We start from the raw sequence: 14,548 nt of genomic DNA, 5'->3' as shown, positions 1-14,548 counted from the left end.
ATTAATAAAATATAATTATAGAAAAAAAAAAAAGAATCTGCATTGCAATTCCCAAGGCTTGTGGTTTGAATCTCCCCGAGGGAGAAGAATGGGCCTTCTCCTCCCATGAGATTACTCACTGGAGGGTCAGCTATGGTTTATTTCCAAAAGATGGCACACAACAACAACACAACAATGATAATCTAAGTAAAAATATATTTGATGAATTCAATTATCAATAGACATTTTTTAAAAATAGGAAAGTTGACAGCTGATTACTATAAGAAGTCCTTCCCTGGCCCTTCACTGTTAGATTTCCCTTCCTAACAAACTCAGTAGATCCCTCTCAGCCACCATCCATGACATAATACACCCATTTGGGTACACACACTGTCACACAACCACAGGTCTTAGCTGGGGCCAGAGAAGATTGTCCTATACCATGATATTCATATGCCTCATTGTCTTTATGATTTGCTGTTAGAGGTATAACACCTACCTATTAGTTCATTGTATTAAGGGAATGATCTTGCCTATTGTTTGCTCTTATTATTACAGCACCTGCTGATTAATGTAATGTTTAATGTTGGTCAGCAACTTGTGTGATGCTGAAAGCCAAGCCACTGGTGTTTCAAATGCCAGAAGGGCCACCCATGGTGGACAAGTTTCAGCAGAGCTGAAGACAGAGTAGGAAGCAGGATTGACTGTCTACTTATGAAATAACAGGCTTCTGAAAACCTAATAGCCAATTGAGGAATACAGTATTAGAGGTATAGCCCTGATTGGAATTCCATTTAAATGAGAAGAGACAGCTGCAAGCAACCTTTAACAGGTAGAACCTAGAATGTATAAAGTAAGAAAACTGGAAGCTGTAAAAAATGAAATGGAACTAGCATGGATTATTTTCAATCAGATAACCATATTGTCTACTGAGGAATTATAAAACTGAGGAAGAATGATGTTGCATTTCTAGTTAACAGGACAATTTCAAGATCTATCTTAAAGTACAATGTTGTGAGTGATGGAATACTATATATATGCATATAATGAAGACTTGCTAATGTGACTATTTTCCAAATACATGTAGCAATAATTAATTCAAATGAGGAGATTGAAAATTTCTACCAAATTTTGCCATCTAAAACTTAGCAAACATGCAATAAAGATGCATTAGTAATTACTGATGACTGAAATGCAAAAGCTGGAAACAAGAAGGAATGGTAGTCAGAAAGTATGGTCTTGATGACAAGAATGAGTCTGGATTGAATTTTGTATGCTCAATGGTTTATTCTTGCAAATAAGTTTTTTAAAACAAAACCACAAAAGGCATTTTTACACGTGGACCTCACTTGATGAACTACACAGGAATCAGACTGATTACATCTGTAAAAATTATCACGGTCAAAGCTCAGTATCACCCATCAAAACTAGGCCAGGTGACGATTCAGGAACAAACTATCAATTACTCATGTGCAAGTTCAAATTGAAGCTGAAGAAAATTAAAGCAAATCCACAAGAATCAAGATAAACCTTGAATATATCCCACCTGAACTGAAAAATAATTTCCAGAATAGCACTGAGGCATTGAACACTAATGATGGAAGATCAGATGAGTTATGGGAATTAGCAAAGAAAACATTCATGAAGAGAGCAAAAAGGTCATCATAAAGAAAGAAAAGACCAAAATGTGTGTCTGAAGAAACTATGAAAACTGCACTAAAACATGGAGAAGCCAAAAAAAAAGGGAAGAAATGAGGACGTGAAAAAGCCAAACAGAAAATTTCGAAGGCCAGCTCTAGAAGACAAATTAAAATATTATAATGGAATGTGCAAAGAGCTGGATTTGGACAATAAAAAGAGAAGTCATTCAACATTTCTAATGATGAAAGAACGGAAAAACAAATTCAAGCCATGAGTTGCAATACTGAGAGATTATGGGCAAATACTAACTGTGGGCAAAATCTTGACTGATCCAAGGAAGTCTTAAAAGAAGATGGAAAGAATATACAAAGTCACTTTACCAAAAAGCATTGGTTGACATTGAAACATTTCAGAAAGTACTATATGACCTAGAGTTAGTGGAAATGAAGAAGTTCAAGATTCTCAGAAGGTACTGGCAAAAAATAAAGCCCCAGGAATTGATGGAATACCAACTGACATGTTTCAGCTAACAGGTACAGCCCTGGAAATGCTCACCAATCTATGCTAAGAAATTTGGAGTTCAGCTGCTTGGCCAAGTGACTGGAAGAGATCCATATTAGTTCCCATTCTTAAGAAAGGTGATCCAACAGAATGTGGGAATTGTTGAACAATATAATTAATATCACATACAAATAAAATATTGCTGAAGATTATAAATAATTGCTTAATTACATCGATAGATAACTGTCAGAAATTGAAGCTGGGTTTAGAAGAGGTCATGACATTAGGGATATCATCACTGATATCAAATGGATTCTGATTGAAAGCAAAGGATACCAGAAGAATGTCTATTTGCTTTTTATTGACTATGCAAAGGCATTTGACTGTGTCTATCAGACTAAATTACAGTTAATATTGAGAAGAATGGGAATCCCAGAACACTTAATTATATTCATGCAAAACCTGTATGTAGACCAAGGAGCCATTGTCTGAACAGAGCAAGGGAACACTGCATGAATTAAAAGCAGAAAGGGTGCATATAAGGTTTATATCCTTTCTCCATACCTATTGCATATGTATGCTAAAAAGTAATCCAAGAATCTGAACTCCAGAAGAAAGTGGCATTAGGATCAGAGGAAGACTCATTAACAGAAGACATAATCTTGCTTTCTGAAAGTGAGAAGGACTTCAAACGCTTGCTGCAGATATCAACGAGTACAGACTTCAACACTGATTGCATCTCAACACCATGAAGAGAAAAATATCCACCATTAGGTTGATCAGCAACTTCATGATAAATGGAGAAAACTTTTAAATTGTCAATGAGTTCATCTCATGTGGATCCACAATCAATATCCGTGGTATCACCAGTCAGGAAATCAGGAGATGTATTGTACTGGGCAAATCTCTTGTCAGAGACCTCGCCAAAGTACTGAGGAGCAATGACATTAATTTGAAAACTAAAGTGTGCCTGATTCCGGCCACAGTCTTTTAAATCACTTGCTTTGCCCCTGAGAGCTGGACAATGAAAAAGGATGACAGAAGAAGAATTTATGCCTATTAATTTTGTTAGAAATTAAAAATAAACATCTCATAGACTGTCAAAAAATAGACAGATATGTCTTGCAAAAAGTGCAGTGAAAATGCTCCTTGGAAGCAAGGATGGTGAGGCTACATCTCACATATTTTGGGCATATTGCTAGAAGAGACTATTCCTTAGAAAGAGATACCATCCTTGGAAATGTGTTGTGGTTGTTATGTGCCACTGAGTCACTTGCGCTAGTGACCCTATGTACAACAGCCCCAAACTCCGCTCTGTGCTGTGCCAATCGCACTGTCTCTGACACTCCCATCCCAATTACCCCAGTCACTGAATCAATCCACCTCATAGAGGGCCTTCCTCTCCTGCGCTGTCCCTCCACCCTCCCAAGCATGATGTCCCTCTCTAAGGACCGGTCTCTCCTCACAACATGTCCAAAGGATGTTAGACGGAGCCTCAGAATCCTTGCCTCCAAGGAGCCACCTGGTCGAAAAAGGAGGGGAAGATCCTCAGTAAGATGGAATGACACAGTGACTGCAGCAATGTGCTTAAGTATGCCAGATATGATGAAGATGGCAAAGAATCAAACATGGTTCAATGTGTCATTCATATGGTCACAATGAGTCATACTCAAATTGTCAGAACATAACAATACATGTATCCCACCATCATCAGTTTTGCTAAAACCAGTTAGGAGCATTTTTCATGTTTCTGTAAGCATTATGAAGTAGAAGAGACTAGTCAGAAAAGCCTGGTGATCTATTATTGAAAAGTAGTCAATTAAAACCTTACAGGTCACAATAAAAAGCTGTCTTCCTGTAGTAACAGCTAGAGCAGCATGTAGATGGCTGAGTCTGACCTCTCCTAACTCTGTAAGGGGCAACTGCCTCAACCAACATTATTCATAGCAAAACCCCCCAATTTCTAGGGGCTCCGATATGTCCCCTACTCTAATTCATCTGCTTCTACGAATTTCAACACCAAATCTTACTTACTGCTCTTCTCGGCCTGAAATCCACTGCAATTGCTATGCAGATGACCAGGAACATAGATAAGGTTCAGGTTTATCAGGGAAGATAATTCAGATTAGCAGCTGGTTACAGTCTCAAAGTTCAGACAGCTTCCCAAGTTTTGTCACTGGCCCTTTGACCTACAGTCTCACAGCTTAGGAGAGGTTTACAAGGTCCCTTTAGATCTGCTAGTTATGGCATCTTCCCTCAGTTCTCTGGCAAACTTGCATGAACACCTCTGGCTGTGGCTCTGTCTTTGTGAGGCATCAATCTCAAGTCAGCTCTGTCTCACGTCAGACTGGTTCTCTGTAGAGGACGCTGTTGCTCCTGTGTAGATAGATCCTGATCTGATTGGCACAGGAATCTCCAGCTCTGAAAGATGTACACTGTTTCGTCTTTCTTGCTAGTATCAAGATTCCCAATTTCTGTTGCAGAATCTACTCAATTTAATGGCAAAACTAGTTATTCACTTTGTGACTAGACTAACAAAACTATTTGCTTGTTCCTGCCTAGCCACATGGCCACGTCAAAGTCAAGGACTATGAAAGCCATTGTGAAAAATAAACCCTTGATACCTCAAGGACATATGATTAGTTCAGCAGATGGCCAATGAAGATGTGGAAGGTACTAAGTGATATGGACTGGTAAAACAGTGACAATGAACTAAGAATGCTAGTGATCGTGGTGATGATGATGAAAGACTGGGAAACATTTTTGCCTATTCTACACACATTAGAGTCGACTCATAGTTTATAATAGCAATAGCATTATGCTTAGTAGTCTGCATATCAAAATGTTCTGCAGGAACTAAATGCTCAGTTATTTCTGACTGGCATGCCAGAAATAACTACACATTATACAGGTGAGTCTAAAAACATATGCTATCCTAAGGGAAGGAGCTCTGTGACTCAGTGGTTAAATTCTTGGTAATTAGCCTAAAGGCAGGCACATCATCTGCTCCTCTCTACACTGCAGTACTATGTGGTAGTCAGCTTTTTAAAGATGAAGGCCATAGAAAACATATGGGCCATCTAATTGAGTTCTACTATCTCTTCAAGTTCCACTCTATCCAATAGGGTCACTAAAGGTTGGAATCAATATAAATTGGTTTTTGTTTTGATTTTTTTTTTTTCTTTAGCACAAGGTATGAGGGAACCAGCCAGAGAGGAAAGTAGAGGAGGGAGGTAAACAGTCCAAAGACAGGGAAACTGGCTTTATTGTTGTAATAACATAGAAAAGTAAAGAAGATGGTCTGCATTAAGGCAGGGACAGATGGTATGGATGTGAGAGCTATATTAATTAGAAACTTTAAAGAAATGCTGTTAGAAATATGCAACAGTGATTCTATTACCATTGTTCATGTTTAGGTAGTCTTTTTTAAAACTTACGGTGTCTGGAGACTAAGGTGAGCCTGATACAGGCCATGGTCTTTGCAATCACTTGTTATGCATCAGAGAGTTGGACAATGACTAGGGAGGATAGAAGGAGAATTGACGCCTTTGAGCTGTGATGCTAGAGAAGAGTATTGAATGTAACACGGACTGCCAAGAAAACAACAGATTCATCCTAGAGAGGGTTAAACCAGGCTACTCCTTGGAGGCAAGGATTCTGGGGCTTCGTCTGACATACTTTGGACATGTTGTAAGGAGGGACAGGTCCTTGGAGAGGGACCTCATGCTTGGTAAGGTAGAGGGACAGCGCAGGAGGGGAAGACCCTCTATGAGGTGGATTGATCCAGTGACTAGGGTAATCAGGAAGGGTGTGTCAGAGGCAATGTGATTGGCACAGGATAGAGCAGGGTTTATGGCTGTTGTACATAGGGTCGCTATGAGTAGCAAACGACTCAACGGCATGTAACAACAAACAACAACATAGATAAAATGATACTCATTTTTATCCATTGCTATATTCTCAGGAAAACTAACACAGAAATTAAACAAATGGGCAGAATAGACAAAATAGCAAATATAAACACTATAAACTCCAAATTATGCATGACGCTTCTGAGAGGTAGAGAACCGTATGAATGTATTTATACATAGTCTGGAGGTGAAATTATTACTAGATTTCATTCTAGTGTAAAATAAGATTGAGTATGACTATTAGTGACAGAAAACCCAACGTAACAATGGCTGATAACAAAGATCATTCATTCCTTAAGGAAAAATTGATTTCCGGGACTAGAATAGAAGCAAATACCTTTTTCTTGTATCTTTAATACATAGCCTCGACTTCTTGTTTTTGTTGGCTGTTCTAGTGTGCTGTAGAAGCACAAAGGATAAAACGGGAGTAAGAATGGCACCTTCATTCAAAAATACTTCTTAGATGTGGCATACTACTTCTATTTATATCTTATTTATCAAGTCACACAGAGAAGGAATAGAGAGTTGAGAAATGCCTTTATTCCCAGCAGCCAGGAGTCCAGCTGAAAATGACAGCTCTAATAGCACAGATAAAAGAAAACAAAAAAAAATTGGTGACCGTCTAGCAGCCTTGACGAGAGGGAAGTTTGCATGTTTGCAAATGTAGAAATGATATTAGTTATATCTAATTTTTGAGAATAGAGGAAACTGAACAAGTTTTAGTTGCTTAATTAAATGACTAGGCTCTGGGGAGCTGGTGGATTAATTATGCTACCAACCAAAAGACTTGTGGTTCAAATTCATATCCACTAAATGCTCCATGGGAAAAATATGAGCCATCTCTTCCCATGTGATTTGCAGTCTCTCAAAATCTGCTGAAGAGTCAGCTATAGGTTGTTTCAAAATCGATGGCACATTACAACAATATAACAATGAAGTCAGACATGGCCCCACATTTAGCTCAACTCTAACACCATTCCTCTATCATGCTTCTCCATGCTGTGCTACTGGGCTTATTAATTTATTCAATGAACTCACAGATTATGATTACAACTATAAGGTTTACTTGGCAAGTTAACAGATTATAATCCAGGTAGGAAACGGGATACAGTTCTTCAGTCAGGACAATTTCTCAGGTGCGCTGCCAAGCATTCTGACCTTCGGAGTCAAGATTCTGGGCCAGTGTTATACAGCTCTTCTAACTTTTGTTATTTAATTTATAGTTACACTGAACCAATTGCTTATTTTTCTCTTGCAGGGCCAGGCATGGATTGTGGAACAGACCATAACTACTCAAATGCAAGTTCAAACTGAAGATAAAGAAAATGAAAACAAAGCCATAGGAAGAAAAACTTGACCTTGAGTCTATCCCACCTTAATTAAAAACCATCTCATTATAGAGGAATGGTGTTAGAGTTAGTGAGATTGGCTCAGGATAGGGTAGCGTTCAGAGCTGTTGTATGTAGTTTTGCTATGAGTCACAAATGACTTAAGTTGCATAACAAAGAAATCACACAACAACAAAACACATGGAAGGAAATTATCCGGCAGAGCAACTGGTGAATTAAAACAGCATGCCTTTGGGTTGGCAGTGCAACTCTTTATACCATTAGGCAACCAAAGTTCCTTCTCTGTTTCTTAATTCTAGAAATGTACCTATATCCTAATATATGGATATCCTAGTACATGGATGTAGGAACATAAATCTTTAGAATACACTCTACTTCTAGATCCTCTTTTTTGGTGGTACTGAGGTCCCTCTTTTCTGGTCACTCCTCTCTTATTTTTAGATCTTATAACACAAAACGTAATGAAGGTCACACTCCAGGGAATTAATTCTTTCCTAACATCCAGTGAGGGCTGTGACTCTCTTACGAATGTTCATTCCTATCTTAATCTTCTTGCTACTGATTGATTAACCACATCTTATATTACATCGTTAAATAATTTCTTCTAATCTTACTTAATTAACATCATAGAGGCTAGGATTTACAATGCAGAAAACATATAATACTGAGAATCATGTCCTAGCTAAATGGACATATATTTTGGGAACATATTTTGAACAATCAATCTACCGCATCACAAAAATCAATCAGTCACTCTCTTATCCTGCCCAGATCTGGATTTGGAAAGATTTAGTCTCCTGGAGTTCTTTATTTTTCTCTCCCTTTCCAATTTCTCAATACAATTATAATAATTACAAGAAATAGAAGCTGTTATTTTTCTTTTCTTACACGTGCTTTCCCATAGGCTACTACTGAAAGTAATTTGTAGCTGCCCTTACAGTTAGATTGCTGGAACACCTGCTTTCCATTTGCAACGTATAAACTATCATCTTCAGTATAGTCTACACAGGTTCATGCTGACAAACAACCGCTTAGCCGATTTTTTCAAGTAATTATACTAAAGTCAGAAGCCCCTGAGTATAGAAAATGATGCCGCTTCATACAAAGCATAAACTTATGAAGCATGGCTTCTATGGATCCATGCCTCAGAACCGTCATTGAAGAGACAGACTTTATTCATCTGGAATCAATGCATTTGCAAAGTTCTGATTTTCAGCGGCTTTCTTTGTTTCCTTCTTTATTTAAATTAAGAACACCTGAGATGAAAGTTCTTTTGCCAGATTTTGTTCCCCTCCCAGTGGAGGATGATTCAGAGGCCACAGCTGTCTTTGAGCCTGTGTAACCAAATGCAAAAGAGGAAGGAATTCACCAGCCTTTTAAACACCCAGCTCTATATAGCCAGAACTCTGAAAAGAGCAATGCAAAGAATGAGACATTTCTACACTAATTAAAGAGAACTCTTTAGTTGCTCTAACAAAAAAAATAAACATTTTGTAGATTAAAATATTAGATAAGAACAAAATGTAAAGTTGGTTATATACTTAAGTAAAAGCATTCATCCAAAACAAGGAAGAGGAAGGACTTGAAAAAGTAAAAATTCAGTTTTTCTCAGTCTTACTACCACCCTGATATCAGTCCCATTTTACAGCTGTGGAACCATAAATTGTGTATACTGCACTGAAACAGATGAGGGACTGAATAATTTAAAAGCGATGTATGGTAGGGTATTATGGTTATCACAAGAGTCTACAATTAAGGTTGCATTGTGAAATGTACTTGGGGCGGTGGGAGGGGTGCGGGGGGATTGTGTACCAGGGAGGGAGTCTTTCTTTTACTTTTGAAAGAGAGGAGCAAACTGGGGGACGGGGAGAGAGGGCTGGGCGGGTAGAGAAGTGCAGCAATGAATGAATGGAAACCCAAATTCTCTGTAAATGTTCATTAAAATTATTTAAAAAAAAAAAAGAAAGAGTAAAAATCAAACAAACAAACAAAATAATCATCCCTCCCACTAAAGCAGAATGATTTTCTTCACAACCTTTTGCATTTTTATCAGTTCTCTCTGGTGAGTATTTTAGTCTATGTAATTTATTTCTGCATTCTTCTGAAATGGAGTTTTCATATTAAAATATTTTAACTGCACAAATTTTTTTTCATTTATGCCTTCAAATGTGTCTATGTAATAAAATTCTGTCATATGTAGAAAAATAGACTTAAATTAGGCTTTGGGAGTTTGCCATTTCCTAAAATTTTCCCCAAAGCGATTCGGCTAATTAAACAAATGATTACAAAATACTCACTGTGTCAACCCTGCTGGCTCTTACTGATGGCATCTATTGCCAAATTTAGTCATATATCTCCATCCATGCTGGCCTTTTCCCATGCCCTCCCTGACTCCTAGTCAATGCATGTTCTCTTATAATCACTAATTATCATGAGTCTAATGATAAGAGTTCAATCAAGACAGCAAAGAACTCAAAACATTTTTTTAAAGTACATAAAATGATTTTGCTACACATAAAGGTATATAAAAATAAAATATTTATTTCTATAATATACTGTACTTAATCTAATAACAGAACTCTTCCATTCTACAAATTTGGAATGTCAGTTAAATTGCCTCAGGAGTACCTTCCCTTTTTTAGAGATAATGTGTCCCTCAGGTGTATAATCTTTTAAAACTAAATCTTCTCTAACTCTTTTTTCTCATCCTTTATTCCCAAAATCTTTATCAAGTGTGTGTCATTGATGAATATTTTTAGTAAATTACAATGAGTAAGTAGGTGAAAAGGAAGGAAAATAAAAAGATTCAAGAAAGAATTTCCTGCAACATACAAGCCAATGTGATTTTGACTTGAAAATCACCTGGGAATAGTTCTAAAGTCTAAGAATATATATGCAAATGTAAGAAGCTACATAATTTATATGCAAATACATAAGAGGGCCTTCAGCTTACTGGAAATGCCTGTGGGACACCACCAAGTTTCAGTTATGGCTAAGAATTTTCATACTTTATGTTTTGAAATGTTTAAGGTTTCAACTAGGATTTTCATTGCTATCATAGTTGGTTTTGTTTAGGCAAAATAAGAGAGGAAAAGGAGAAGGCCAAGGGTAAAGAAAGAAAGGTATGGACAAAGAAGAGAAGAGATAAAGTTTGTTGAATAAAGGCAGTGAAGCTGGAGCTTGTGTAATGCAAAAACCAGCCTGAGAAAATATTCAAATATTTTTCACTAATTGAAGAAAAAGAAAGTGCAAATTCTCAATTCTGTTAAAGATGGACAAATTTTGAAACCCATAAAATCATCTAGTTAAGTTGCTGCTTGCACAGGATTCACTGACTATTAAGTTATGTGTTCAAAGGGAAAAGAGAAAGACAATTTTTTGCATGAAAGTCAGGAATCAGAGGCACTTGGTTTGTGTGTAAAGTACAATCTAAAAAGAGAACATTAACTCCATTTTAAAGTTTTAACATGAGTTTGGCATCCATGAGGAATTTTTAAACGCTGTCTTTACAAATGGCAACTTTCCTCTTAGTACTCTTCTTTCACCCTTGGTGTTGACTTTGGTCATATATTTGAAGGATAACACTCCTTTCCTCTGAGGTCTAATAGGTGCAGGATGTATAACCTCTTCTGAAGAGTCTTTGTCATTATACAAAAATAAATGCAAAAAGCAACAGCTATTACCTGAAGGATCTTGATACAGCCTAATCGAGAACTTTTTAAAGTGGACCTCCAAAAACAGACTTGGTTGAGAAAAACATGGTTAACAGAAAAACTGGTCCTTTGATCAATCATGTAATCTCAGCTATGTATTATGGGCCTGGCACTGAAATTTCTCACTTGTCAATATCAATCTTTTAGCTCCTCTGATGGTGTTCATGCCAATCTAATACCATTAGTTCCTGATTGAGCAATATAAGAAAAATCTCTTGTTTCAAAAAGGAAAAAAAAAGGAAAAATCTCTTGTTTCATGGTTCATATGACTAACCATTTTTAATCTTGACAGTAGATGTTTCTCTGGTCCAGACAAACCCTACCCCTCAATAAACTTTATTTGCTCTTATTTAAGCAGACTCCATGAAGTTTTAAGGGCCTTTAGATAGGGAATTTTGAGTTGATTCCACCTTATATAAGCCTTATTAGCAACCTGGCCATATCCTGCACTGCCCTTAGAATCTATACTATGTTCAAGCTCATTGTTGAGTCACAGTGTCAGTATTTCCTTGAGGGTCTTCCTCTACCAGCTCTATTTTCCCCAGCACAATGCACCAGGGGCCACGTGGAGATGGCCATTTCCGACCTTTACTAACTTCACAAAAGAGAATCACCCCTGGAAACTATACATCAGCAACAGAAAACCAATTCCCATGAGATCAGATATGCCCCCCACATTCCTGTACCTCATCTGAACACCAAATTACTGCTTTACAGAGTCTAAAATCTGTTGTAATAGGTCATAGACAAAACAGAACTATGTCAGGGAAGTAAAATGCTTATAATCCTGGTTAGTAGCAGAATACAGCTTCAGTACAGCTTCTGCAATATGCTCCTGGTTACCTCATCCTTGACTCTTGTGGTTTTAATCTAATGTACAAAATTTTCAGTCCTACCAATACTGGCTCTCCCTTCTACAGTCCTCTGACAAACTTAGGCAAAAGGCTCTTAGCTCTGGATCAATGGCATAGCAGTCCCAAGGTTAGCTCTGTCTTGTCTTTGGTCTCTGGTTCTTCGCTGTCTGCTATGGCTATTGCTGTCACAGTTCTAGCTGGCACAAGAAACTCTGCGCCTGAAAAACATGCTCTGAATGTTGGTTTCTCCTTTGCTGACAGCCATGTTCTTTCTTTCTGCTGTTAGATCTGCTCAATTAAATTGAGAGACTACCATTTCCCTTCTGGATTGGTAAAATTAGCCAATCCTTTTGTGGATTAGTGAGACTAGCCAGTCCAGGCCCCTAGTGGCTAGGTTAACATGCCTTGTTCACATACTCCCACTCATCTATATGGCAAAGTCAAATTCAGTGGTTAGGAAAGCCATTTTGAAAACTAAATTATCTGTGCCACACATAATATCCTTATTTATGGATTACATGCCAAAAATATGTTTAACAAAGTCTTACCATACTTGCCTCTAAGAAGCACCATGTTTACAATGAATAGGAAAGACAAAAAAAAAAGAATCAATGCCTTTAAATTGTGGTGGTGGTATTGTATAGTCTATAGACTGTCAAAAGAACAAATAATCCTACCTTGGAGAAAGTGAACATAGGATGCTCCTTAGGGGCAAGAGTGGTCAATTTTTCTGGCATATTTTGGTACATTATCAAGAAAGAATTGATTGACAATGAAAAACTTCAGAAAGTATCATATGAATAGGAGTCAATGGTATTGAAGAAGAAAGTAGGAGCTGCATGGAAGACATTGACAAAAAATAAGGCCCCCAGAATCGATGTGATACCAATTGACTTGTTCCAATTAACAGATGCAGCCTTGGATGCACTCACCAGTCTATGCTTCACCAGAAATTGGGAGGATGGCTGTCTGGCCAATGGATTGAAAGAGGTCTGTGTTTGTTCTCATTCCCTTGAAAGGTGATCCAACTCAATATGGAAACTATTGAACAATACCATTGATAGGACATTCAAGCAAAATACTGCTGAAGATCATTAAAAAATGGTTGGAACAATACATAGAAAAGGAACTGTCAGAGTTCAAGCAGGATTTAGAAGAGGTTGTGGCATCAGGGATATCCTTGCTCATATGATTTGGATCCTGACTGAAAGTAAAGAATAGAGGAAGAATGTCTATTTGTGTTTTATTGACTATGCAAAGGCATTTGACTGTGTGGATCAAGACAAGTTGTGGTTGACATTGAGATGAATGAGAATCCCAGAGCACTTGATTGTGCTCATGCAGAACCTATACCTGGACCAAGAGGCTGTTGTGCGAACAGAGCAGGGAGCACTGGATGGTCTAGAATTGGGAAAGCAGTGACCCAGGGTTGTATTCTTTCTTCATATTTATTCAGTCTGTATGTAGAGCAAATTATCTGAGAAGCTGGACTCTACGAGGAGTGTGGTATCAGGATTGGAGGAAGACTCATCAATAACCTGCATTATGCAGTTGACACAACCTTGCTTGCTGAAAAGTGAGGAGGGCTTGAAAGACTTGTTTCAGACGATCATGAAATGCAGCCTTCAGTATGGATTGTATCTCAATGGCAGGGAAACGAAGATTCTTAGCACTGGACCGATGGGCACTGTCATGGTGGATGGAGCAGAAACTGAAACTTTCAACAGCTTCATTTTGCTTGGATCCACAATTAACATCCTTGGTACCAGCAGTAAGGAAATAAGAAGATGTATTGCACTGGAAAAATTTGCAGTTAGGGACCTTTACAAATTATTGAGGAGTAACGATGTCAGTTTGAAGAATAAGTTGCGTCCTATTCAGGCCATAGTCTTTCTGATTGCCTGCTATGCATCCAATACCTGGACAATGAATAAGGTTGACAGAAAAAGAACTGATGCTTTTGAGCTGTGATATTGGAGAAGAGACTATCTGTTCCCTGGACAGCCAAGAGAATGAATAGATATGTCTTGGAAAGGGTGTAGCGGGAGTGCTCTTTGGAGGCAAGGATGATGAGGATATGCTTCGTATGCTTCACATATTTTGGACATATTGCTAGGAGGTGCTATTCTTTGGATAAGGAGATGATGATGGGAAGGGTGGAGGGTCGGTGAAGGAAAGGAAGACCCTCAACCAGGTGGATTGATATGGTGACTGCTGCAAGGGGCTCTTGTGTGCCAGGAAGTGTTAGGATGGCACAGGATAGAACTGGGTCAGTTCTTTTGTTCACAGGGTCACTCTGAATCATGCTCAAGTTGACAGCCCCTAACAACAACAAATATAATCAAGAAAGACCAATCCTTAGAACAATATATCATGCTGGGAAAGGCAGAGGGTCAGTGAAAGAGAGGAAGACCGTCAACAAGATCGATGGACACAGTGTCAGTAACAGTGGATCCAGCTTGGTGGAGATTGTGCACATTGCACGATATAAAACAAAGTACTGTTCTGTTAATCATAGGATCACTATGAGTCCTAGTGCTATGTCTCTCCTAATAACAGCAGAATACAATTTAAGGCTTTGTGTTGTTGTTGTTGTTGTT

At 38.0% G+C, this 14,548-nt stretch overlaps 1 protein-coding gene across 1 annotated transcript in view; it reads right to left on the bottom strand.

The window, feature by feature from the left end:
* Nucleotides 1–14,548, bottom strand: part of LOC102863523 (latrophilin-3-like) — an 807,096-nt gene that overhangs the window by 329,281 nt on the left and 463,267 nt on the right. The gene's annotated exons all lie outside the window — the stretch shown is intronic.

The sequence above is a fragment of the Elephantulus edwardii genome, unplaced genomic scaffold, assembly GCF_000299155.1.
Source record: "Elephantulus edwardii isolate Elephantulus edwardi_28Jun2011 unplaced genomic scaffold, EleEdw1.0 scaffold00107, whole genome shotgun sequence".
In the NCBI taxonomy this organism is placed as follows: domain Eukaryota; kingdom Metazoa; phylum Chordata; class Mammalia; order Macroscelidea; family Macroscelididae; genus Elephantulus; species Elephantulus edwardii.
Note: the sequence above shows the minus strand (reverse complement) of the source record. Positions and strands in the feature narration are given on the sequence as shown.